The sequence below is a fragment of the Pan troglodytes genome, chromosome 8, assembly GCF_028858775.2.
Source record: "Pan troglodytes isolate AG18354 chromosome 8, NHGRI_mPanTro3-v2.0_pri, whole genome shotgun sequence".
In the NCBI taxonomy this organism is placed as follows: Eukaryota; Metazoa; Chordata; class Mammalia; order Primates; family Hominidae; genus Pan; species Pan troglodytes.
The window spans coordinates 135,525,001-135,549,043 of record NC_072406.2 but is presented as its reverse complement, the minus strand read 5'-3'; the positions used below and the strand labels follow the sequence as shown (position 1 = coordinate 135,549,043).

The 24,043-nt window shown below is 47.3% G+C and overlaps 1 long non-coding RNA gene across 2 annotated transcripts in view; it reads right to left on the bottom strand.

The window, feature by feature from the left end:
* The window catches only part of LOC104008323 (uncharacterized), a 108,909-nt gene that overhangs the window by 6,473 nt on the left and 78,393 nt on the right, over positions 1–24,043 (bottom strand). For both annotated transcript variants that reach the window (XR_008537501.2, XR_010147063.1), the window contains exon 8: positions 6,268–6,428. This is a non-coding gene — a long non-coding RNA (uncharacterized LOC104008323). The remainder of the gene's footprint in view (positions 1–6,267; positions 6,429–24,043) is intronic.

The following is a 24,043-nucleotide window of genomic DNA, read 5'->3' as shown; positions in this document are numbered from 1 at the left end:
TCAGCCATGGCCAGGGAACCCAATGTGATGTCCACTAAAGGAGAGCTGCCCATGGTACCCAAGACAGCCTCATCATTGGGAATTCCTGGCTGGAAACACCATTCTGGTGGGGTCAACGGAGGAAGTGCATGTCCAAGCAGAAAATAGTAAATCCAGCTCATTTCCTGAGCTTCATGCGTTAACACTTTCAGGGTACATTTCCATGCACCTTCCCATTTCCTCTCCCCATCAGCCTGGGGTGTTACTCCTCCCAGCACTTATTATTTCCAGTGAATGCGGGAGGTTGAGCTACTTTCCTAAAGTCTTATGGTAAGTAAATGAATTAAGATTCTAATGCAGACTCCAGAGCCCATTGTAGATAATGACACTGTACTGTGTAAATCCCCAAATACCTCCATGATTGTCTTCCTCAAAACAGAGAAAGAGGGCTGCAATGGTTCATTTTATGTGCCAACATAGCTGGGCCACGGTGCCCAGATACATGGTCAAACACTATTCTGGATGTTAGTGTGAGGGTGTTTAGGATGAGATGAACATTTAAACTGGTGGACTTTGAGTAAAGCAGATGCCCTCGATAATGTGGGTGAGCCCCGTCCAATCAGTTGAAGGCCTGAATAGAACAAAAAACAACATCTTCTGAGCAAGGGGGAATTCTACAGTGGATTTGATTGTCTTTGGACTTGAACTGCAACATCAGTTTCCCCTGGGTCTTCAGCCTGCTGGTATACCCTGCAGATTTTTAACTTGCTAGCCTCCATAATTGTGTGAGCCACTTCCTTAAAATAAATCTCATCCTACACAGACACACGCACAAACACACACACAAGCACACGCACACCCTATTGGTTCTATTTCTCTGGAATATCCTGACTAATACAAGGGCTTAACAAAAATGACACCTACTTATACTTAAAACTTTAGCATTTGGACACTGAGAATGTAGAATTGGTTCTAGCCATTCTTCCATTCAATTGTCAAGTCTGAGCCAGGCTCCATGAGGGAGGTACAAATGCAGGCCCTGGTGTTACCCTCAGAGAGCCTCCAGGCTGGGAGCCAGATGGTGCCAGTGTGAGGGGAACGCAATACAAGTATGGGTTAAATGCAGCCTTCGATGCTGCTTGGCCATGTGACCTTGGACTTGACCCTTCTGGGCTTTAGTTCCTCTATATATCAAGTGGAGGTAGTAGTTTCTAACATATAGCATTGGTTATGAGGATCAAGTGAGAAAATGCATGCCAACCACTTAATACAGCACCTAGCTCGTCGTCAGCACTTGATAATTGGTAGTTGTTACCAGTATTATCATCAAGAAACAATAAGCTGAACAAATAGACTACAGGATTGCTCCTGAAGTTCCAGAGCCAAAACTCCTCATGGGGATGGCCGTACTAGGAGAAGTTAAAAAGATTAAGCATTTGGTCTAAAACAGGGTCATGTAAGAGGATACTCATGTACTAAGATGACTGCCCAAGAGCAGGTGAATAAGTGTCTCTGTGTACTCACTGGTGATACAGGAACAAGAGGGCACTTAATGAAATTAAAAGAAAAAAATCTGAAAAGCACAAAAGGAAATACTTATGTACATGTTGTGTCATTAGCCTGTAGAACTCTGAACCACGGGTTATTAGGTGAATGGCTTAAGGGAATTAGGTGCATTGAGAGTGACAGCACAGTTGGGTTCTGTCACCCCTGTTGGCATCAAGTGGTCCTGGTGATTTACAGAAGAGCTACCCAAATGCTTAACCATGAGCAGCTCTGTGTATAGGGATGGTCTGCCAGAAACTGAAGCAACAGCACCATCTATCACTATTGATCAGAGGAGGACACTCAGGTGGTGGCATGCCAGTGGCCTGGCATCACAATAAAAAGGATTCTCAGTACTTAGGGTTGAAGGCAGAAATTAGCCAGGAACAAGGCTGCTCATTCCCCCAGGTGCAGCATGAATGAGGTATCATGGATATTTCTGTAATATAACTGATGGTGATGATGATGATAAGATATGAATAATATGGCAATGACAATTAGATCAACATCCTGTCCTCTGAACTCAGGGTAGAGGGAGAAAGATGAGCAAACAAACTAGAGTCCAACATCCTAGGTGCTGTGACGAGGCAGTCCAACAAAAGAGAAGATTAGGTCTTTCATGGGTGGGAGGAGAGCTGGGCAGAAAAGGTTTCAAGGATGAACTCACGCTTGAGCTGAAACTTGCCAGATGACTTGGGTCTGTGTTCCAAAGATGGTGCATAGTCTGGGACAGTCCTTCCAGACACAGCAAGTAACATGAACAAAGCAAGGAGGTGAGAATGTGCTTAGCTTATCCAGTGAACACCCAGGGAATGAGGATTTTTGGAGCCGGAAAGCAAAAGACACTGAGGGTACGATGAACACTGAGGCCAGAAGTGGGTAGGAGCAAGACTGATGTACCATGTGCCGACAATGTACCATGTATCTCGATGAATTTCAGTTACATGGACTTCCTTGATGCTTCTATTGAAAAGCAGCAGGGAATCTATTCTCTGAGTTCATGCCATGGTCTCTGAGATTCCTTCAGCTGGATGAAAGCATAGCACATCAACAAGACCTTCAGCAGATAATTCTCCCAACACATGTTAAATAGTTATGTGTAGAGAGGTTAGGGAAAGAGGCCACTAGAAGATGGGGGAGGAGAAAGGTGACTGATCTCCATCCAGCTGTCTTTGTCCATCACACCTAATGTGGTTAAGGCTAATGCTGCCTAAATCTACAATCAGGAAAACAATCATCAAAGATGTACACCATGTCTCAATGAGTCTTCATATTTAAGTGAAAATGTCTTTCTTGAAATTGAAAGCGTGTTTGCTACCCTTTGTTCTTGATATAAATGCAGTATTAGTGAGCTGCTCATATATTTGTAAAACCAAAATCCTTTCCCATTTACTAGTGATCATATTCCAGGCCATGGTGATTGAAGGCAAAATGGGAATGCTGTTCATAATCTATGGATCATGCAGAGATCAGCCTATGCTTGGTCAGTGGCAGTTCCATATGTGAAATACACAAATAATTAACTGGGAGACTGGGGAAGTCAATAAATCTATTCCTTATACCATCGTGTTGGATATAGCTTGTATTGGGATGAGTAATCTTAGCTGCTTAAATAACAAACCCTCAAATCTCAATGGTTTAACCCAATAGGAGTATCTTTCTAATTCAGGCAAAGCTTCACAGAGTTCTCAGAGACAGAAGGAAGAGTCCTCTGAGTTCTTCCATTTATTAGGCGGGTGGCAAGACAAGGATCATGCATAGGAGGTTTTTATGGGCCAGGCCTAGAAGAGATACATGATCACATTCTTTTGGTCAAAACTTGGTCAGAAATCTCCATCAAAGGAGCCAGGAAGGCTGGAAAACATAGGTCAGCAGTGTGTTCAAAAATAAGACGACAGCACAGTTGTGGGTGACATAAGCAGTCTTTGCTCCATAGCTTAATATACACAAAAATCAAACTTTAAAAATATTATAAAATAGCCATAAATGTTTTGTAAAAGCTTTTTCCTTTTATTCTTAATCCAAATCAAAATTATTTGTTTCCCTTTCCCAAATGAGATTCATTTCCTTCATTCCCCAAAGTTGTACTACCATGACCCATGTGCTATAAATCAATACGTTCTGATATAAAACCTTACACAGAGGAAATGCTCATGTTGGGTGAGAGCTAGTGCTGGCAGGTGGGGCCGGCTTATTTCCAACACATCCTACTCCTCACTCACACTCTGTAACCACATCCTAGAAATCAACACAACTTGCCCCAAATCTTTATGTGATTGTTTAAACCGTAGGGAATCCATCAGCTTTCAGAATCTGACGGCTTTACTGTAATCAAAATAGCTGTCAGCCAAAGAAATCTATTCTGCTTAGAAGTAGCCAGAGCCATTGCTTGGCCAGGTCAGGAGTGTTCACGTGCACAGTGGACCAAGGCTGTGACTCAGCCCAGCGGCCGCCCCCTTGCTGTGCAAACAGATGATGCAGGCAACCATCGCTCTGACCCGGCCATTTCTCACACAGCCAGAGTGACCTCATAATTTCTCCATCCTGGCTTCTTAGGGTCTACCGAGATGAAGACACATCACCACGGGCTATCCACGTGACAGCCGCGAGACGGAGGGCAAAGCCTGCATGATTATGGCTAATCATTGTCTGCCTGTCCCTGGATAGTTAAGACTTACCAATGAATTGCACCAAATGTGGTGTTAAATCCCAGCTAATTAACTGTGAATCGAGAATAACTTATCCCAGGCCCATTTCATTCATATTGGAGAGCAAAGATCACTGGTGAACAACTCAACCTGCAGTGTGCCACCACCAAATTTGGTAAGGAAGCGTCAGTATTGTCTCAAACACTGTCGATGCAAAAGAAACCACAATTCACATCCTGCAAAAGGCAAGCCCCAGACCGACAGGGCAGGGGAGAATTTCTTTTTTTCCCTTTTCTCCTTAGCCGAAGTTATTATCACAACTGCCGGGGAATTTGTGAGATTGGGAGATAAGGATCGTAATGATTCTTTGGAGACCCGTCAATCACTGCAAACTGCTACCAGAATCGAAATTACATCTGCATTTGAATTAGCAACATTACTCGCCAATTTAGATCAGAGTGAACATTTTTCCATTGAAGATGGAATTAAATTAGAAAATGAGTGAGTCTTTAATTTCCAGATTATAAATCACTGAAAATAATTCAACTCCTGTACCTTAAGGCCAATTACATTATCCTAAGCGACATTTTATCTCCCAGCCTTCCGAGTGATTTGGTGACGGGAGCCTTCACACAAATCAGTCTTGCTCTAGTAGCAAGAAATATATCTGCCCACCGAGTCACACACATAAAACACCAGGAACCATTTTAATGCTGAAGCTTATTTTACATGAAATTTGATTGTCTGTTTGATAGTGTATTTTTGTGTTCTAATGAACTGATGCATTCGCCAGATATGAGGTCTGAAATTATGTTGGGTTCAGCAATGAAATTTTAAAATGATCGACTTGTTCCAGGTTGGGGCATCTTCGTCCCTTCTGTCACCTTCTCCCCGTTTGGCCTTACAAAAGGCAAAAATAATGTGGATGTTTTTAAGCCTGAACATTCTCTCATCTCTCTATGCCCACACCACCGCGTGTGTCCTGCTTCTGCCACCTTTGACTCAGGTTATTTTCTGATATCTGCATGTCTGTCTCTCTAGACTGTGAGCTCCTCAGAGGACAAGTCATGATTGACTCATGGGTGTATCTGTGCAGTCAAGAGACTGGCAAAGAGTAGGTTCCCAGTAAATATTCACTGCATAAATGGCTGAATGATGACACCTGACCCTTTCCACCTGGCCCCATTACAATCAAATGGCAGCAGTGGGGATTAAACAGATAACCAGGCAGTCCACACATCTCACCACCACCTTCACAAGCAGCACCGCTGAGGCCAACTAGAAAGCCAGGGAGGGGCTCCTCTGTCACTAGCAAGGTCTGATTTTCTTGGGTTAACTGGCCTAAATAAAGATTAAGGAGTCACCCCATCAATTGGTAACCCTTGCCCATCACCAATGAAAGGTAGACTTGACCTAGAAGATGTCTGAGTCCCTGATGCAGGGACGGAGTAGGGGAGGGGAAGGAAAAGGAAATGCAAGAAATTTGGACACAGGGTAGGTGTCTTACATGTTTTACAGGGCAGAGCTTTTAACAAAAGGCCCATTTACAGGCAGGAAAGGGTGCAGAAGAAGACATCATTTTTTTCTCGAGGTGCTGTCTGCTGACGGAGCGGGTGTCACTGACTCAACCTGGGGAGATGCATGGGGCCTTTGCTGGCTCTGGCCTGTGTTGTGAGCTGAGCAAGTTGCTGAAGCTCTGTAGGTGTCCTTCCCCAGCTTCTAAAGTGAGAGACTGAGCCCCCTAGTCTAGCCCCCATTAATCAAGCCCTAGGACTATACAAATGACCCCTCAGGGCCCCACATCACCACCACCAAGATGGCAGGAGGTTCTCATTCAGCCCTCCCCGGCTCCGTGTGGCCCAAGCATGTGCCCCCGCTGGGCCTCAGCCTGCCTGTCCACAAAATGGGGACTCGAGTGTAGACTTCAATATCTGGGAATGGAGTTTGAGGAAGGATTAATTAAACAAGAACCTAGAAGGCCCTGAGTGAGAGAGGGCTGTTCCACCCCCAGGCAACGAAGAGAACAAAGCCCCTTCTCCCTCTCTCAGGTTGTCTGGGACCCAAGTGACACTGGGACAATGAACAAGCTGCTTACCTTATCAGAGAGGGGGGAGCCCCACTGTGTAGCCAGCCCACCTCGGCCTGGCCTGCCATGTGGACAGGAGGTGCCACAGCCTCCCAGCCGCTGGGCTGAGCTTCCAATCCTGGAGGTTTCTGCCTGGATCTCCTAGCAGCACGGAGCTCCTCTGGCCTCACCTAGGGGATGCCCACAAGATGGACCAGGTGAGGAGGGCAGGGCAGGGGACTAACCCACAGCCCCTCCCATAAAACACACACACACATCCACCTCTGATCCCCAGCAGCTCTGTTTGTTTAATCTCTATCTGCTTCTACTTGTTTAATCTCTATTTGCTGGAGTTCTTTTTTTCTTTTTTCTTTTTTTTGAGATGGAGTCTCGCTCTATCACCCAGGCTGGAGTGCAGTGGTGGGATCCTGGCTCACTGCAACCTCCACCTCCTGGGTTCAAGCTGTTCTCCTGCCTCAGCCTCCCGAGTAGCTGGGATTATAGGCATGCACCGCCATGCCCAACAAATTTTTTGTCTGTTTAGTAGAGACAGGGTTTTACCATGTTGGCCAGGCTGGTCTCCAACTCCTGAGCTCAGGTGATCCGCCCACTTTGGCCTTCCAAAGTGCTGGGATTACAGGCATGAGCCACCACACCTGGCCGTCTATTTGCTGGGGCTCTTTGTGAGCTCTCTTTTGGAGAATGGTTCTGTTACTCAAATAAAACATCTTTTAAATTTGTAATGAGGCCAGGTGTGGTGGCTCATGCCTGTAATCTCAGCACTTTGGGAGGCCGAGGTGGATGGATCACCTGAGGTCAGGAGTTCGAGACCAGCCTGGCCAACATGGTGAAACCCTGTCTCTACTAGAAAAAAAAAAAAAAAATTAGCTGGGCATGGTAGCATGCGCCTGTAGTCCCAGCTACTCAGGAGGCTGAGGCGGGAGAGTCGCTTGAACTCGGGAGGCAAAGGTTGCAGTGAGCCGGGATTGTGCCACTGCACTCCAGCCTGGGCAACAGAGTGAGACTCTGTCTCAAAAATAAATAGATAGGCTGGGCGCAGTGGCTCACGCCTGTAATCCCAGCACTTTGGGAGGCCAAGACAGGCAGATCACCTAAGGTCGGGAGTTTGAGATCAGCCTGGCTAACATAGTGAAAGCCCATCTCTACTAAGTATACAAAATTAGCTGGGTGTGGTGGTGCGTGCCTGTAATCCCAGCTACTTGGGAGGCTGAGGCAGAAGAATCGCTTGAACCCAGGAAGCAGAGGTTGCAGTGAGCCAGGATCACGCCACTGCACTCCAGCCTGGGCAACAGAGTAAGACTCCATCTCCAGAACAAAATTAATTAATTAATTAATTAATTTGCAATGAACTGAGTCCAACCTGCTCTGTACACATAGACAATTGTAGCCCTAATGGGTAGGTGGGACCAGCCCAAGGAAATCCTCCAAGCTCGTGACAGAGGTTGGACCAGAAGCCACGACCCAGGCCCCCTCCCCGGACTCATCCAAAAATGACACAGCAACCACCACCACTGCCTGCACGGATCATTGCCATGTACGACCCGGACAAGATCACTATACGCCATCTACATGAATAGATTCACAACAGCCCAGAAAGGCAGGAGCTATCCCTTCATTCCCATTCTGTGGATGGAAAAGCTGAGGCTCAGAACATTAGGCCACTGCTGTAAGGTCTCCCAGCTAGTGAGCACTGGAGCTGGGATTTGAACCCAGCAGTCAAGCTTCTGAGCCTACATCTGTAACTGCCAACTTACACTGACAGTGTCTCTCTCTGCAGAGCTGGCAGGCCTGGCCCTCCTCCCTCCTCCTTGTTGGGGCTTTCTCAGTTTCCATGAAGAGTGGGAGGCTGAGGCCCTAAGCCCTTCTGGGTTTGGAGCCCAGAGTTCCTTTGGCAAGACTGTAGGGTTGTCAGATTTAGTAAGTGAAAATATCGGGGACACACTTTATACTAAAAGATCGTATTTGTTGTTTAACTGAAATTCAAATGTGGCTGGGTATGCTGTGTCTTACCTGGCAGGCTTACGGGGGTGGCATGTGCTTGGGGAGCTGTGAGGTCGGGGCGGCTCGCCTGTCCCTGCCTCCCGGGGCCCACAGCCATTCCCACATCCAGGCCCTTGTCCCATGCCCTAGGCTCCTTCACAGCATGGCAGCCAACTATGCCCTAGGTGGAGGCTCTGCCCGTAGGGCTATCTTGCCACCAATACCCTCCAGGGTCATTTGAGATTAAGGAAGGACTGAGGGGCAAGTGGAGGCATTTAAATAATTTGGCTCAGAGGGAAGCAGATGCCACTGACTCTCCCTGGCTACAGTCGCACTCAGGGCCTTGCCCTGGCTACCTCCACTGCTGCAGGAGATGCCTGGCCTGTGACCACTGTGTTCACACGGGAGGGACAGCAGAGCACCAAGCCTAGCATCACTGGACATTGCTGACCTGTCCCTCTTTGGCCACCACAGCACCTTGAACAGCACCTGGGACGTTGCTGACACATGAGTGTTTGTGGGATAGCTAGAGAGTCTAGGGAAGGTATGGAAATGCCAAGCACCTCCTCCTCCCCAAGCCCAAGGCAGACATTGCTAATCGACTACTGCATGCTTTCCCACAGAGTCCAGATGCAGCCTGGGCATCCTTCTTAACATGGATCAAGGCTACCACCAAGGAAGGATATTAAAGAAATGGAAGTCATCTGTGGTTGAAACTCAGCTGCAGCTGAGGGACTGGGTTGGATCAGGGAGGGGGACAGGGAGAAGACAGAGGGCAACAGGTTGTAAAGGAGGAAAGGCACAGACCCTCAAGTCAGAAGACCTGGCTCCCAGCCTGCTGCACTCAGCACCTCTGAGACCTCGAGCAAGCGCACTCCCTGCTAAGGATAGCTCTGTCCTTGGTGAACAGGCACAGCGCTGTTCCCCATGCAGAGCCCTGCGGAGGATATATCCTGAGAGGCGCTGGGCACAGTGCCTGCTTCCCAGCAATCCTCATTCCACCTCCTCCTCTGCGAAGCTCTCTCTGCCTGCGTCTGCAGGCCCAGGGCAGCTAGAAAGAAGCATGGGCACAGGACGACCCAAAGGCTTCCATCCTAGTTGGCATTTTAGATCAGAGAATTTTCTAGACAGAGCCCAGGATCCCAGACCTGTACTCTCAAAGGCTCAGCATGGAATGGCATTCATGAAGGGCTCAGTGTGCTAAATTCTAAAGCAAGCAATAGAGCAATAAAGGAAGGAATTGAACCACGCGGAACCAGGGGTTCCGCAAGTCCCGATCCCATCACTGACCACTCTGCACCCATCTGCTGTTCGATCCTGAGACGTGTGACCACAGCAGTCAGATCTCCTAGTGACTGAAGTCTAAGCAATGGACTCATTAAGGGAAATACTAGCAGGGGATGTTTGCTTAGGACTTTACAATGACAACCTGTAATTGTAGACACACACACACACACGTGTCTATTTATTATTGTTAGTTAATTCTCACAACAACTGAGTGAAAGCTGGGCAGGATTTCTTCTCAGGCCTACTTTAAAGTAAGAATATTGAGTCTAAGACACTGTCCAAGGCAGAGCCAAAGACGCGCTGAAGCAGGCAGGAGACCACGGCACAAACCTTTCACTGCACCAGCTCCCAGCTCCCAGCTCCCAGCTCCACATCCTGTGTGAACTAGCAGTGGTACCTCTCCTAGACCTGGAAGGCATTCTGGGGTGGTGCTCTCAGGAGCCAGGAATCCTTGACTGTAAGACACAGGAAGGGCCTCTCCATTCCTCCTAGGGACACAAAGGGCCTGGGTCTTCTTGGTGCACATTCTCCAGTAGAGCCTAGGCGCCCGCTCTAGGCTGAGCTGGGGCAGAGGCGGCCATGTATGGTACTGGGTGAGAGCAGTGCATGTGAGGGTGAGGTGTTCTCGCCCCCATCCCCAACATGCACACACATGCACACACACGCCCACACACGCCCACACATGCACAGCCTCAGCCTTTGCTCTGGTCTGAGGTCAGTCAGCTCACGGCTCACCCTGGTCCTGGGAACCACATCCATTCTTCCTGGCCCCTTCCTGTAACCTGATGAGAACCTCCCACTCTCCATTTCCCACTCCTCAACCTCATTGTCACAGCAAGCGTTGAGAAGCTGGGCCGCCTTGTTCAAGTGCATCTGTCTTGTTGGGTGATCTTGAAACACTGGGAGGGATTTCTGGCCCCTTTAAGACCCCAGATTGTTCATGGAGGAAGCATCATCCAGAGCCGTGGGGCTTTGGGGCTTTGCTTTTTTATATGAGAAGCTGGTGAGGGCTGTGAACAACCTCCCCATCCCCAGAAAAATAGCTACGTGCGTACACACGTCAATCTGCACACAATTTCATGGGAACATCTCTATGATATTGGGGGTTTTGACACGCTCTCTGCCCTTAGAAGGACAAATTTTATTTAGGGAGACAAGATTCACCCATGTTAACCAAAAGCACACAGGACAGTGAGCAGCTATGGCCTGGATCGCCCCTGCCATCCCGTGAAGTGAGGTTGGGGAAGGGAAAGCTGAGCAGTGGCGGGTTCAGGAGGCAGAGGTTGGAGTCTGTGCTTGAGGGATGGAGAAAGTGAGCAGGCAAAAAGGAGAGGGGGTGGGGAGGTCCTGAGCCTGTTTTGTTGTCTGTAAAATGGGCCACAGTCCACTGAGGACTAATAATATTTACCTCAAAGGACTGTGGGTAACAACAAATGTGGGGACACAGAAATGCTTAGCCCCCTTGTGCTGGCACACGGTCACCCCGCTCACCCTCTTCAGGCCCAGCGGTGCCTGGCAGGCACACTCAGGAAGTGCCTGTCTCTCTCTCTTTTTCCTCTCTCTGACCTCTCTCCCTATTTTCTCTTTCTTTCTCTTTCTCTTTTTCTCTTTCTCTCTCTCCCTCCACCCCACCCCCCATCTCCCTCTCCATGTCTCTGAGCCTCCCCCTCTCCTGGTCTCTGTCTCCTTCTGTCTCTTTGAGCCTCCCTCTCTCTTGGTCTCTCTGTCCCTTTCTGTATCTCTCCCTCCCTGTCTCCGTCTATCTCTCTGAGCCTCCCCACTGTCTCTCTTCTCGCTGACCCCAGGCCCTCTTCAAGACTGTATTACACTGGCAGCAATATTAGTGACCTCCAACCAAGCAAGATTTTTCCAGAATGCCCCCATGGGCCCTGCTTCTCTGGCCCCAGGGCAGGAATCTGCCACATCTTCAGCATTCAAAGTGTCAGTGCTGGACTGACCATGACCCACCACTAGGCCCTGCTTGGGCCTCCACACTGCCCACCACCCGCAACCCCCCACTACACTCCTGGCATCCCTGCAAACTTCTCCAGTCTCTAGGGCATGCTGAGTCCTTTGAGGGACAGACCCATGTTTGCTCACCCTCCCTGTGGGCATCCCAGCAGGAACCCCCCTTCTCACAGCAGGGTCCAGCCTGTCTCAGGGCTGCAGAAGAAGGGAGGTACCTCCAGAGAGCCCACCCCAAGAAGAGTGTGGCAGGAGCTGTGCAGGGAAACAGAATAGGGAATGCTATTTCCCTTGAAATTCCGTAAAACAATGGCAACCAAAGACGCTGTGCCTTGGACCCTGGTGGCAAAGCCTACATCAGTGGGGAGGAGAAAGAGCTCTTCCTGCCCAGGTGCTCACAGAACAGCCCTGCTGGCCGCAGCCCAGGAGCCTGATACTGTTCCCAGCACTTAGCCTGCTGCATATGAGATTGAATCCTCACACTGCCTCATGCAGTCATACCCACTTATAGATGAGAACAGCAAGACTCAGAAAAACTGTGTGATTTGCTCAAGGTCACTTAGTAAGGAAGTGACAGGACCAGCATTCACACCCAGCACAGGCTGGCTGCCTGCAGTGCCTTTTTTTTTTTTTTGAGACAGAGTCTTGTACTGTCTCCCGGGCTGGAGTGCAGCGGCGCGATCTTGGCTCACTGCAACCTCCGCCTCCTGGGTTCAAGCTATTCTCCTGCCTCAGCCTCCTGAGTAGCTGGGATTACAGGCATCTGCTACCACACCCAGCTAATTTGCGTATTTTTAGTAGAGATGGGGTTTCACCATGTTGGTCAGGATGGCCTCCATCTCCTAACCTCGTGATCTGCCCTTCTCAGCCTCCCAAAGTGCTAGGATTACAGGTGTGAGCCACTGCGCCCAGCCTGCAGCACCCATTTCATAGAGGTTACAGGGCTCCACAAGCCCCGGCACAGCCCTAAGCATGCCATGTGCTAGCCTGTCGGCTGTTGCCACTTCTTGAATCCTCCTCACTCTTGTCATGGCCTTCCAGATTCAGCCTCTGGCCTCAGAAAGGAAGATCAAATTTGAATGTCTGCTGGTGAGATGATACTGTCTCAGGCCCTTGACTCTGAGGACCACAGTGAGTTTCTTTGTGGTCTATGTGATGGTTTCTAGACCCAGAGCTGGCTCTCTGTCACCCGCCAGTTCTCACTAGCTGATCGGTTGGGCCACATGACATGTATGGCTGGACCTCCATGGTCTGGTAGACAGGGAAAGGCTGGCAACTCTGAGATAGGCCAGACTCCATGCTGTGGGAGCTCCAGGGGTGGCTGCTGTCATGACAACCACAGCTGGCTTCCCAAGGAGCATGGGACCCAGAGACACAGTAGGCAGCAGACCCTATGTGGTGGCCCAGGCCCAGGGCAAGCCAAATCTTCCTCTTCATTATTCTCCCGAGACCATCCCTGCTTTTGTGCAGACAAGAATGCAGTGCTGTTGGCTCAGGTCCTCTTTCTGGTGCAATTGACAGGGTGGGAACACTATGTTGGGACTCAAAAGGGAGCATGTCAGGTTCTGTGCACCTGTGTAAGTAAATGTGCCCATGTTCAAGGATGTGGCAGTCGCGTCCACCTGAGACAGCTGCAGGGGACATTAGCAAATGGACACAGAGAGAAAGGCCCAGGACCAGTGAAGATGGTCCCCTGTTCTGGTCCCCTTCCCTGAGAGGATGCTGAAGTCTGGTGGGGAAGAACTGTATGAGCACAGTGGTTGCTGGCTCTTGCATGAAAGACTGGTATAAATCCTGTGTGAGTCAAGGTGCTTCTGAGCCCAAACCATTCACTGTTCCCAAAAAGGTATTTTGCATCTCACCTCTCTGTCTCTTAAGGGGGCCCACATTTCAAGTGATGTGCAATATCCACTGACATACTAGCTCCGGGAAGACAGCAAATGTGCTGGGTTGATCAATATCGTACCCCCAGAGCCTGGAATAGTGCCTGGCATACTGTAGGTTCTCAGTAAATATTTGTGGAGTGAACAAATGAACAAATGGTGCAGAAGTGAATTGGAGAGTCACTGAGATTTTTTTAAAACGAATTGCAGGTATTTTGAGGAAACAGCACATGGGCTAGTTGCTTTCTCTGGGTCGCCTCTCTTCCCATCCTGAGCCAAAAAGTCTAAAAAAGACCAGATTCCAAACTCTTATTGAATGCATGCAGCATTGATCCTGAAGAAAACACAGGCTTCTGAAACTTCAGAAAAGGTCAAAAATATTCCCTTAAGAATCTTTCAAGCAACAGAAAACAACATTGAGGATTCTATGCCTGGCCCCTTGAAGGCCCTCAATAAAGACACACTGGCTGGTTGACCAGTGGAGGAGATGGATAGCCAGCTGGAAGGCCAATGTTCCCACCAGCTCCTAGAATTCAGAATTGCATTAGGATATGGCCAACAGGAGCCCACTGGCCCATTTTTTTTTCCTCTGTAGCCCCATGCTCCACAATTCACAAGGGAAAAAGTCACCTGAGACTAGTCCTGCCCAGGTACAGCGGACAGGTGTGAGTGCATCTGGGGCAGGCTGCCCTGCCATCTGGGATCCTCTCTGTAACCCTGGTACCAGGGGGCTCCAGGTCCTCAGAGGGACACACTCCTCATCCCAAAGCTTCACACCAGGGCCAAGCCTGAGCTCCAGACAATGCCAGGGCCTGTCACACAGAGAAACATTACTGTTCCGAGAGACATGTCCCCTCCCCCAGCCCCATTCTTGATCCTGGACATTAAATATTTATGAGTTCTTTAAAAAAAAAACCCACAAACCTCAAATAATGCAAGTTGTCTACCAGGCAGGGAGATTTCAAGATGATAAACATTATTTAGAAACACCATGATATGCTTCGTATTGTGATGTGATTGGGGACCATATTAAAACCCGCCAAGGCTATTATACCTAATTTTTGTTTCAATTCAGGCAATATCGCCACTGCTTAATATGATTTCTATTTACTTTTTTCTATTGTTAGTATTTTATTGGGGTTGTGTCTGTTTTATCAAGCAGATCTCTTCTGAAAGGAAGGTCAGACTATGCTTGGACCTCGAGTTTTTCTCTCCTCTTTCTTTTAAAGGGGTTTCCATTATATTCTGCTTGGTCTGAATTCACTCAAAAACCCTCAATGCTAATGTAAACTCTTTTTCTTTACTCTTGTCCAATTACAATATTTCTACCGGCACAAAGCCTGACAGCTTGATATTTAAAAGCTATATAAACTCTCATCATCGACTTTTATGTCCCCGTTTTTCTATGGTACCATTGGATTTGGGTGAGTGCTACATAAAATGTGTGCATTGAAGGGTTTCAAATCAAGTTATCTCCTCCATCTATAAAAATTGAATTTTAAAGGTTATTTTAATTATAAGTTTAAACCCAGGCGCTATTAATGACAGGGGCAGCCTCCTCCACCAAAGCGTTCATTCACCTTCTCCACAGGGTTGCGGCCGAGATGGGAAATCCTGTTATTTCCTGAATGAAATGCAATTTTGCAAAACAGGATATTATTTTTTAAAGTATTATACACTTTGCATAACTCTCTCTTCCTGGACTGGTCCAGGGAGGTGGGGGAAAGGGTGATCCGCGACTCTGTCCACTGCACTAGGTCTGCTCTTTGCACAACCAGCAGGAATCTTGCCCTATCGAGAGTTCAAAGGAAGAGATTATATCAACTTCCCAACTTCTTGATGCCACATCGAACCCATCTGACTACTGGAAGTCAGGCAAGGATGTCCTATCACTGAATAATTTGGAGAAAAAATAATAAAGTAAGATGCAAATTTCAAACCTCATTTCTTCAGATTGCAATCTAAAGTCCTTTAGTTTAAGGGGGGAAAACATCATTGTTTTGTGGTCTCCTGTATTCTAAGTTTCTAAACATGTTATTGAAGCCATGATTGAAATCTGACAAAAACAGACTGCGTTTTATAATAATGTCCCGCAGCCAAAGTATGGCACCAATAACTAAACAATACTTTATCACCTTTGCCACTTTCAACAGCTCCCATTAATATTGAGATCATAGTGTTCAGCCCTCTATTCCCCAGCTGACTGCCTTAGTGACAGCACTGGCTAAGGCAGTGACATTGAAAAATATTTGCCATGACATGGCCACAAATCACAGCCAGACAATTTTAAAACTCAATATTCACTAAACTTGCATCTGCTAGTTTCTTGTTCCAATTTCTAAAACGTAATTATTATATGTTCCTTTCTCTGAAATTGCAGAACATAAATGGGTATATGTTAAGCAAAGGAGGAGGAGGTGGGATATTAAAATTAAATTCTGGGGGATGTCCAGCCGTGTCATTTAACAAGCCAGAAACTATCCCTGGAGCAGGAGCTGAGAACACAGACACTGTATGTGGTGAAAAGTACCTGTTTTCTGAGCTGTTCAGGATAGTCGCAGCAACCTGAACTCAGATTGCAATTACCTGTGGTCTGAGGTTCACTCGACAGCCTAATTTTATACGCATCGATTTTTATTTTCAGCTTTCTCAAGACGCTGAAGCAGATGTTGGTCCACTTGGCAATTGCCCCTAATTCACTTTACAGAGGCCGTGGTCAACGTGGCAGAATGTGCCCCCACCTACCCTATTCCTGCTGCGCATGGCTAACCTCGGTGGAACCGTGCCAACTGTCTACATCTTGACCCCCGTTCAAGAATCAGGAGCCTGCAAAGTCTTGAAAGCGATGCCATTAACACTGGTTCCTAAGAGGAAAACCTTCCAAGAGACCCGGCATCCACATGGTTTGAACTAAAGTTGCTCCTCTTTGGGTGTGTCCCTGGCTGGGACTCTAAGCATTTTCAGCGCATAGAGTACTTATTTTTCTCTCTGTAGTCCTCATGCCTGCTACAGTAGCTGCCCCACAGCAGACACCTTGTAGGTGTGTACAGAATGGAGAACGAGCAGCTATCCAAGACAGTAGATTATTGTATGAGAAGCTAGAGGATGCCCCTGGCTCTGCCACTAAGTCACCGTGGGACCTTGACCAAGTGTCTGCCATTCACAGACCTTCAGTTCTCTTTGTCTACAGAATGAGGAGGTTGTATAGGATGATCTGGGGCCATTTCCAGCACTCAAGCTCCACTTCATGAAGAAAATAAGTGCCATGTACAGAGACCACTGGAATCTGATGTGTTAAATGGTAAACTCACCATGGCGACCTTCTTACTCTGGGAGATGCTTAGACAGTCCTCAGAGCCTGGAAACCATGGGGAACTGTTAACCATCTATTTTTCCTGTGTAGATACCTAGCTGGAGTTTTTTTTAACTCCTGTATTTTTTTTTTTTAAACAGAAAGGTGGCTCACCAACCCATTGGCTGTGAATATCAGCCTTGTGTATTGCGAAGTCCAATAAAATGAAGATTGGGAATTGTCCATTGGATTTAGAAATCCAGAAGCCATTGACAAATAAAAGCTATTTTAGTATATATAATAATACAACATGTGATATGACTTTTGCACCCTAAATTCACATTGGCACTAATCTACCACATCAGTGCCCATGACTCAAAGATGACCTTTCTTTTTTTTTTCTTGAGATGAAATCTTGCTCTTGCTCTGTCGCCCAGGCTGCAGTGCAGTGGTGCAATCTCGGCTCACTGCAAGCTCCACCTCCTAGGTTCAAGCAATTCTTCTGCCTCAGTCTCCTGAGTAGCTGGGACTACAGGCACCCACCACTACGCCCAGCTAACTTTTTTGTATTTTTAGTAGAGACGGGGTTTCACCATATTGGCCAGGCTGGTCTCAAACTCCTGACCTTATGATCCACCCACCTCAGTCTCCCAAAGTGCTGGGATTACAGGCGTGAGCCACCACTCCCAGTCGACCCTTCTTGTTTACTTGTTTATATGCAGGATCAACAGGGACAGGAGCACTCATAGTGTGAAATGACCTCCTTTTGGGCAGGACTGTCTGTTGCAGCTATCCTGTCCCTGTCTTCCCATGGCATGCTGGGTCTGTGTCCTTTAGTTCCCAGGTCCCTGTGTGGAGGAACCACACCTGACTTTGATGACAAGATGGACTTCGAGCCTCAGTGTGAAACTGTAATGGGATGAAACTTTTAGGGGAGGAAGTGAATGAGTCTTTTGCAGGTGGGAGGAATGTAGATTTTTGTAGCCAGCGGAAAAGCTGTAGTAGATTACATTTCCAAGGCAACAACATCCCCCCCGTCTACATGACCTTTTGCCCTGTGACCTTGCCACTTGTTCCTTCCCCACTCCCTCCACCCGACCTGTGTCAAGAGATGGAGCTCCCCACCGTTGGATCTGGACAGGCCTTGTGAACAAAAGTGTCAGGGGATGCTGTGAGGTCTTCCTAGGTGAGGTCCTTCCAAGGTGAGGTCACAAAATGCCTTTGTGGATTCTGCTTTGTGTCTTGGTCCATTTCTTCTAGGAACCCAGCCACCATGCTGCAGAGAACCCCAAACAGCCACATGGAGAGAGCCATGAGCTCTGAACTCCTAGCCATGTAAGAATATTTTGGACATTCCAGCCATCCCAGTGCCCCAGCCAACACCACGTAAAGCAGAATAATCACCCAGTCGACCCACAGAATCGTGAGAAATGAGAAATTGTGGAATTGTGGTTTTTATGCCATTGCACTTGGGGTGGTTTGTTATACAGAAACAGATGACAGAAACGAAGTTTGATCTAAATCATGGGGGTGTGTGTGTGTATATATATATATATGTTCATTGTGGCATTTATTCAACTTTCCTGTCTAATTAAAGATGTTCAAGATAAAAAGTTGAGAAAGAAACTCTTAAAGTCTCAGCTACCACAAGAAGGAATCAAACAACAGAACATACTCTGGGATGAGATAAAAAGATGCACCCAGAATTTCTAGAATTTCACGAAGCAAGAATGAGTAGAAACAGAACAACCCCCTAATCCAAGAAATTGATGCAGCAGTCCAAGAAACCAGAAAAAGAGAGGAGTGGCCTGTCTGGGATGCCTTCTACGAGATTCCAAATATCTGGAAAAACATATCGGGGTGAAATGAAAACTGTATTTTGCGGGTGGTCTTTCTGTCCAGTTAACATCAGATACTGTTTCAAATATCCAGATGTTTGCCCTGTTATTCTGATTGGTTATAGCAGAAGCATTCACCGTACAGGCGGGAGGAGAAAGATTGGGTTCCTCCAAATCGCAAAACAGCTGTGCTGCAGCCCAACAACATTCAGATATGTGATCGGTCCAACAATAAAGGATTGATTGAATAAGTGACAGCACTCTTAAAAAGAAAAAAATGGAAGACTCAGCAGCCAGGAAGAAGAGTGGAGAAGTCTACTAGATGGGCAAGATGTTCTTACAGTTCCAAATTGTTCACTCACTGCAAAAAGTGAGCTTTAAATCGATATGTAGAGCATAATCTCATTTTGTGGAAAGTAGACTTGTATACAAGGCACTTAGGAAAAGCCTGTAATGCAACATATCAAATACCTATCAGTATTTTGTAATTTTTAAATGGTGAACATGAGTTAATAAATGAGTAAGCAAGTAAATAAATAGAAGGATAAATGTTTGGCTAAATATTAGTATGAGTTTCTCTTTTTACTTCTACTGAGTACCTGGCCTTCTCTCTCTTTGGCCTGCATGAATGATTTGCTTCTGGGAAGACGAGAATTTGTTACAGGAGGAAGGAGATTACATTTCAATTCTAACATTCAAAATAGAACTTTGCAACAGAACAAGGCACAAGGTTTTGTGACAGAGGAGATTTTTCTTGGTTCCTTGGGCTGGCCCTCAGCCAACCTGCATAGACGGGGCCCTGAAGGTGTAGTGAGGAAAGACAAGTAGAAAGAGGAGCGGGCTACCCTGCCCTTCCCTGGACCAGGGATGTGGGAAGGAGACACACAGTGGTGGGCATTGGGGAGATAAATATGTTGAGTCAAGGGACCCTGAGGGCAGAGGCTTTTACCCCACACTGGGAGGAGACCACCATTCAGGGGAGCCTGCACCAGCACAGGGTCACCCAGGCAAAGCACGGAGCAGTCAGACTGGAGGTGTCCACAGTGTTCCAAGTCTTGCTTGGTTCTGGTTTTTACAGACACTGTGCTGAGAGCCGTGGTCTTCCAGTGGAGTCCACCAGGCTGGTCTGCAGCACAGGCTCAAGAGACTGCACAGCAGGGTGGGTGTGGAGGGGGAGCTGGGTGGCTTCAACAGCAAACACTTCTCCTGCTTCTGGATGCCAGAAGTCTGAGGTCAAGGTGCTGGCAGATCCAGTGTTTCCTGAGGGCCGGATTCCGGGTTTGCAGATGGCTGTTTTCTCCCAGAGTGGAGAGAGAGAGAGGAAGAAAAACCCCTGGAGCCTCTTTGTATAAGGGCACTAATCCCATCCTGAGGGCTCCCCCACTCATGACCTAATCACCTCCTAATGGTAGCCCCTCCAAACAACATCGCACTGGGAGTTAGGCTTCAACGTATGAATTCTAGGGGGCCATAAACATTCAGTGCACAGCCCCAGGCAAGCCTGGATCCAAATGCTGGTGCCATTTCTTGGCTGTGAGGACTCAGACAAGCAATTTCATGTCTTCTGAGCCTCCATTTATTGAGCTGAAAACCAGGAGCACCTGAGTTCTTTTGCAGTGTTAGTGTGACAACTAGGGCAGTGTGCACAGAGCACCAGCCATGGCTTCCCAGGCACCTATCACTTTGCAGGTCTCAGTCCTGAGGCTTGGCCTGTGGCCCAGACATGCAGCAGGAGAAGCCCATGAATAAGAGACTCGGGTTCAAACCCAGACCACCACTGACCTGATGAGGCAGCACAAACAATTCCCTCAAAGCCCCTCTAGGCTTCAGTCCCCATGGCTGTAAAATGGCGAATTTGTAATACCCGATCCCAAGGTTCCTTCCGTTTCTACTACCCACCACCTGAGGCCTCCTGCTGGGGCAGCTGCTGCATCCAAGGCCATCTAGGGCTGCCCAGGCAGTGTTCATGCCCCGACAAGATCGAGTTTCTTGGAAAGAGGCTGAGAGAAAACCAAAGAAATCCCTCTCTTTTCAACCCCAGCAAGAACATTTGGATTTTTACTGTGAAGGAGACAGATGACACATTTCAGAGGGGAGCTTCCACGCAATTGTCACGATTATGGAAAGAATCCTCTCATGTGAGACAGGCCTTTATGAATAAACTAAATACAGCTAATATTAAAGGTAATGGTGCAAATGATTGAATACTTGACAGTCCTACCCGCCAAATGGCCTCACGTGGGGAGGTAGGTTGGATAACCAGAGCTCAACCTGCAAAAAAGCAAATGCAAGTGATACTCCTGGGCAGGGGAGGATTTGAGCAAAGGGAAGGCTGCCATTCCTAGGAATCACAAGTTGGGCCAATGACCAAGAGTGACTGGCAACTTGCTGGAAGGGGCCCAGGCCAGGGCTTGCAAGACAAGAGAGGCTCGCCCACAGTTTGGAAGCCCTTTTCTCTCTGCGATGATGTATTTACCTTACCACAGTCTGATCAGTCACTGATGTGTTTGTTCTGTGTGTGAGTGTGACATCGAGACAGGGAGAGTTACCAACTCAGGTTCCACTAGGGGTCCACACACCATCAACGTGCTAAGGGGCTGGGGCTTACACTGCCATGCTCCTGCATACCCTGCTCATCTCCCGTGGCACCCCGCATGCCTTCCCAGCCACCCACCACACAAAGGAAACCTCAGTGACTATCCGAGCTGGTGGTGGGACATCACAGCACCAAGATGCCATCGCACTCTGCGTTTGCTCTACTTGGTCTCTGGCCCAAGGAAACTGCTCCCCCATCAGATCCCTGGCCCAGGGAGTTATGAGGCCTGAGTCCCCAGCCTAGCACTCTCCTTCCTTCCTGCTCGGGCGGCGGGGAGAGGGAATCAAAGCCCACACATGATTCGCAGGAACAATCAATGCCAAAAGAGAGGGAAATTCATATTTCCTCCTGCTCTTCTGTTACTGGCCACCAGCTGAAGTCCTGGAGCTTGAGATTGGATTGGAGCAGCATTGTTTTCTGAGACCCTGCCTAATCTCACAACTGAAAGGCTGCTATTGATCAGAACAAGGTCCCTCTTAGAAAGGTACAGAGGCATTTGACAGTCAATGCTGCTTCCCCTTCCCTGGCAACTTGGGTGTGCATTGGCCTCTCACCTGGTTCCTGCAACCATCTCTGCCTAGCCTGGTACCTCTAGTCCATTTTAGGCATAGCCACAACTATGCATTTCCTAAAAGACGCCCTCCCACCCTCCCCTGGGTGATGAGATGGTGAGGCTTCCTGTTACCCAGCAATGACAGAAGCTCCTTACCTGGTGCTCTGGGCCTCCACACTCAGGCATGTAGCTGTCTCCTCACTCTGCCCTCTCAATCCTCCCCATCCTGGACCTGCATGAATCCCTGCCCCATCAGTCTGGCCTCCTTGTTCTCTGTCCAGAACAACCTCCCGCCTCTCAGTCCTACTGGACCGTGTGGATGGATGTCATTGCCTCCCTTGCTGCCTGTCTGAACCCTACACACTCTTGTCTGACCACCCCAGTCCTGCCCTCACATCCTCAGCATACAGATGACAGTGACTGCCCCCCTTTACACTGGGCCTTCACAGCACCAGTCGCAGGTCCATCTGGAGACACCTGTTAAAGATGGCCTCGTGTGAACCTCTCACCCTCCTTATTTGTCAAATTGTGTCCCTGCTCTCTGAAGGTAGGGACCATTCACGTCATGTATTGCCACAGGACTGGCATGTATGCTGGTAGTTGATTCACAGCTCTTGATTTTTCTGACTGTCTCCTCCACCCTCCAAAATGAAAAAGTTGTCTTTCTCCTTCGAAATCCCACAGTGTCTCTGCCTCACTTAGGACTCACAGCACATCTTAAAGAATAAACACATGTCAAGCGCTTGCTTGGATGATAGCAAGAGTTTAAGAAGTGTTGCTTGTTATTGTTGTTGTTATTATTCCCTTACTAGAGTTAATAAGCATGTTTTAGTTCTTCTATTCAATAGGCACTCACTTATTCATTCATCATTTAACAAATATTTATTCAGCACATACTATGTAAGACTTAGAACTCCAGTACTGCTATCTGAATATCTCTGTACCTCCTGTGGAAATAGTAAATGTTCAGTAATTATTTGGTGGAGTGTGAATAAGTAGCCATATCTGATTTCCCATCTATTAGGTTGATGCAAAAAGTAATCTTTGCTACAATGGTGCCATTATGGCAAAAACCGCAATTACGTTTTGCGCCAACCTAATACCTTGTATGTAAAATGCATATGGCTTTGTAACCCAAAAACTTCCAAATGGCTCAATGTCAGAATTGTCACAAGGAAACAGAATTCAGCAACCAAAAAGAATTCTAATCTTTGAGTGTCTCATATGACCTTAAAAAGAATCTACATTATTACCCTTACCAATGCTGCTTAGCAGGCACTTTCTTTTGGGCGCTCCAACCTTGGCAGGCTCTACAAATGTCTCAAAGCTTTTCATACTCTTCCTCTTTACTCTCAATTTCCATTCTGAACCTCTCTTTCCCTCTATGTTTTGGTTTGATTGCCCTGCCAAGCAGGTGCTAACTTTTCCTTTGAGAAGGAAAAATAGATGACTTAGAGATTCTATTTTATTTAGAATCATAGGGCCTGTTTACATGGCAGGGGCTCAAAATGTTAATGTTTGCAACCCCTGACGACTGAACTGTCCTATGAGGTTCTATCCTATTGAAAATCTTAACTCTTTCTTTTAATGAAATACAAGACTAGGCTTATTTTTAACAATCTCTAAAGCAAGTTGATAAAGGCATGGAACACATAGAGGATTACTAAGATAAATATTCTAGAAATAAACACCTTTTAAAAAAGTTTTACGCCTTTTAAAAAAAGAGTCAACAAAACTGTTGTGTGGATGCATGTTGTTTAGGACACTGCTGGTTTTGTCTCAGGGTGGCTTGCTTCATTTGGAACTGCCCAAGACCACTGGGGAATTAAAATGATATCTTAGTGGATAGTAGTATAGATAGATTGGGAGTCCCAGGTATAAAACATGGGCCTCAAAGGGAGTGTATTCTAAGGATGGTTTAGTTATCTGCAAGGCAGTCTTATGATTTCTGATGTTTTAGTATCTATTTTTCCTTTTTTTTTTTTTTTTCTTTTTTTTTTTTTTTGAGACGGAGTCTTGCTCTGTCGCCTGGGCTGGAGTGCAGTGGCACGATCTTGGCTCACCGCAACCTCCGCCTCCTGAGTTCAAGAAATTTGCCTGCCTCAGCCTCTTGAGTAGCTGGGACCACAGACGCATGCCACCACACCCAGCTAATTTTGGTATTTTTAGTAGAGACGGGGTTTCACCATGTTGGCCAGGGTGGTCTTGAACTCCTGAGCTTGTGATCCACCTGCCTCAGCCTCCCAAAGTGCTGGGATTAGAGGCATGAGCCACCCCGCCTAGCCTAGTATCTATTTTTCTACTCAGACATTCTATAAGAATTTATCTTTTTGTTATTTTTAAATTTTCACCATTTTACGGACTTTTAAAAAATGTGTAATGTGTTTAGTA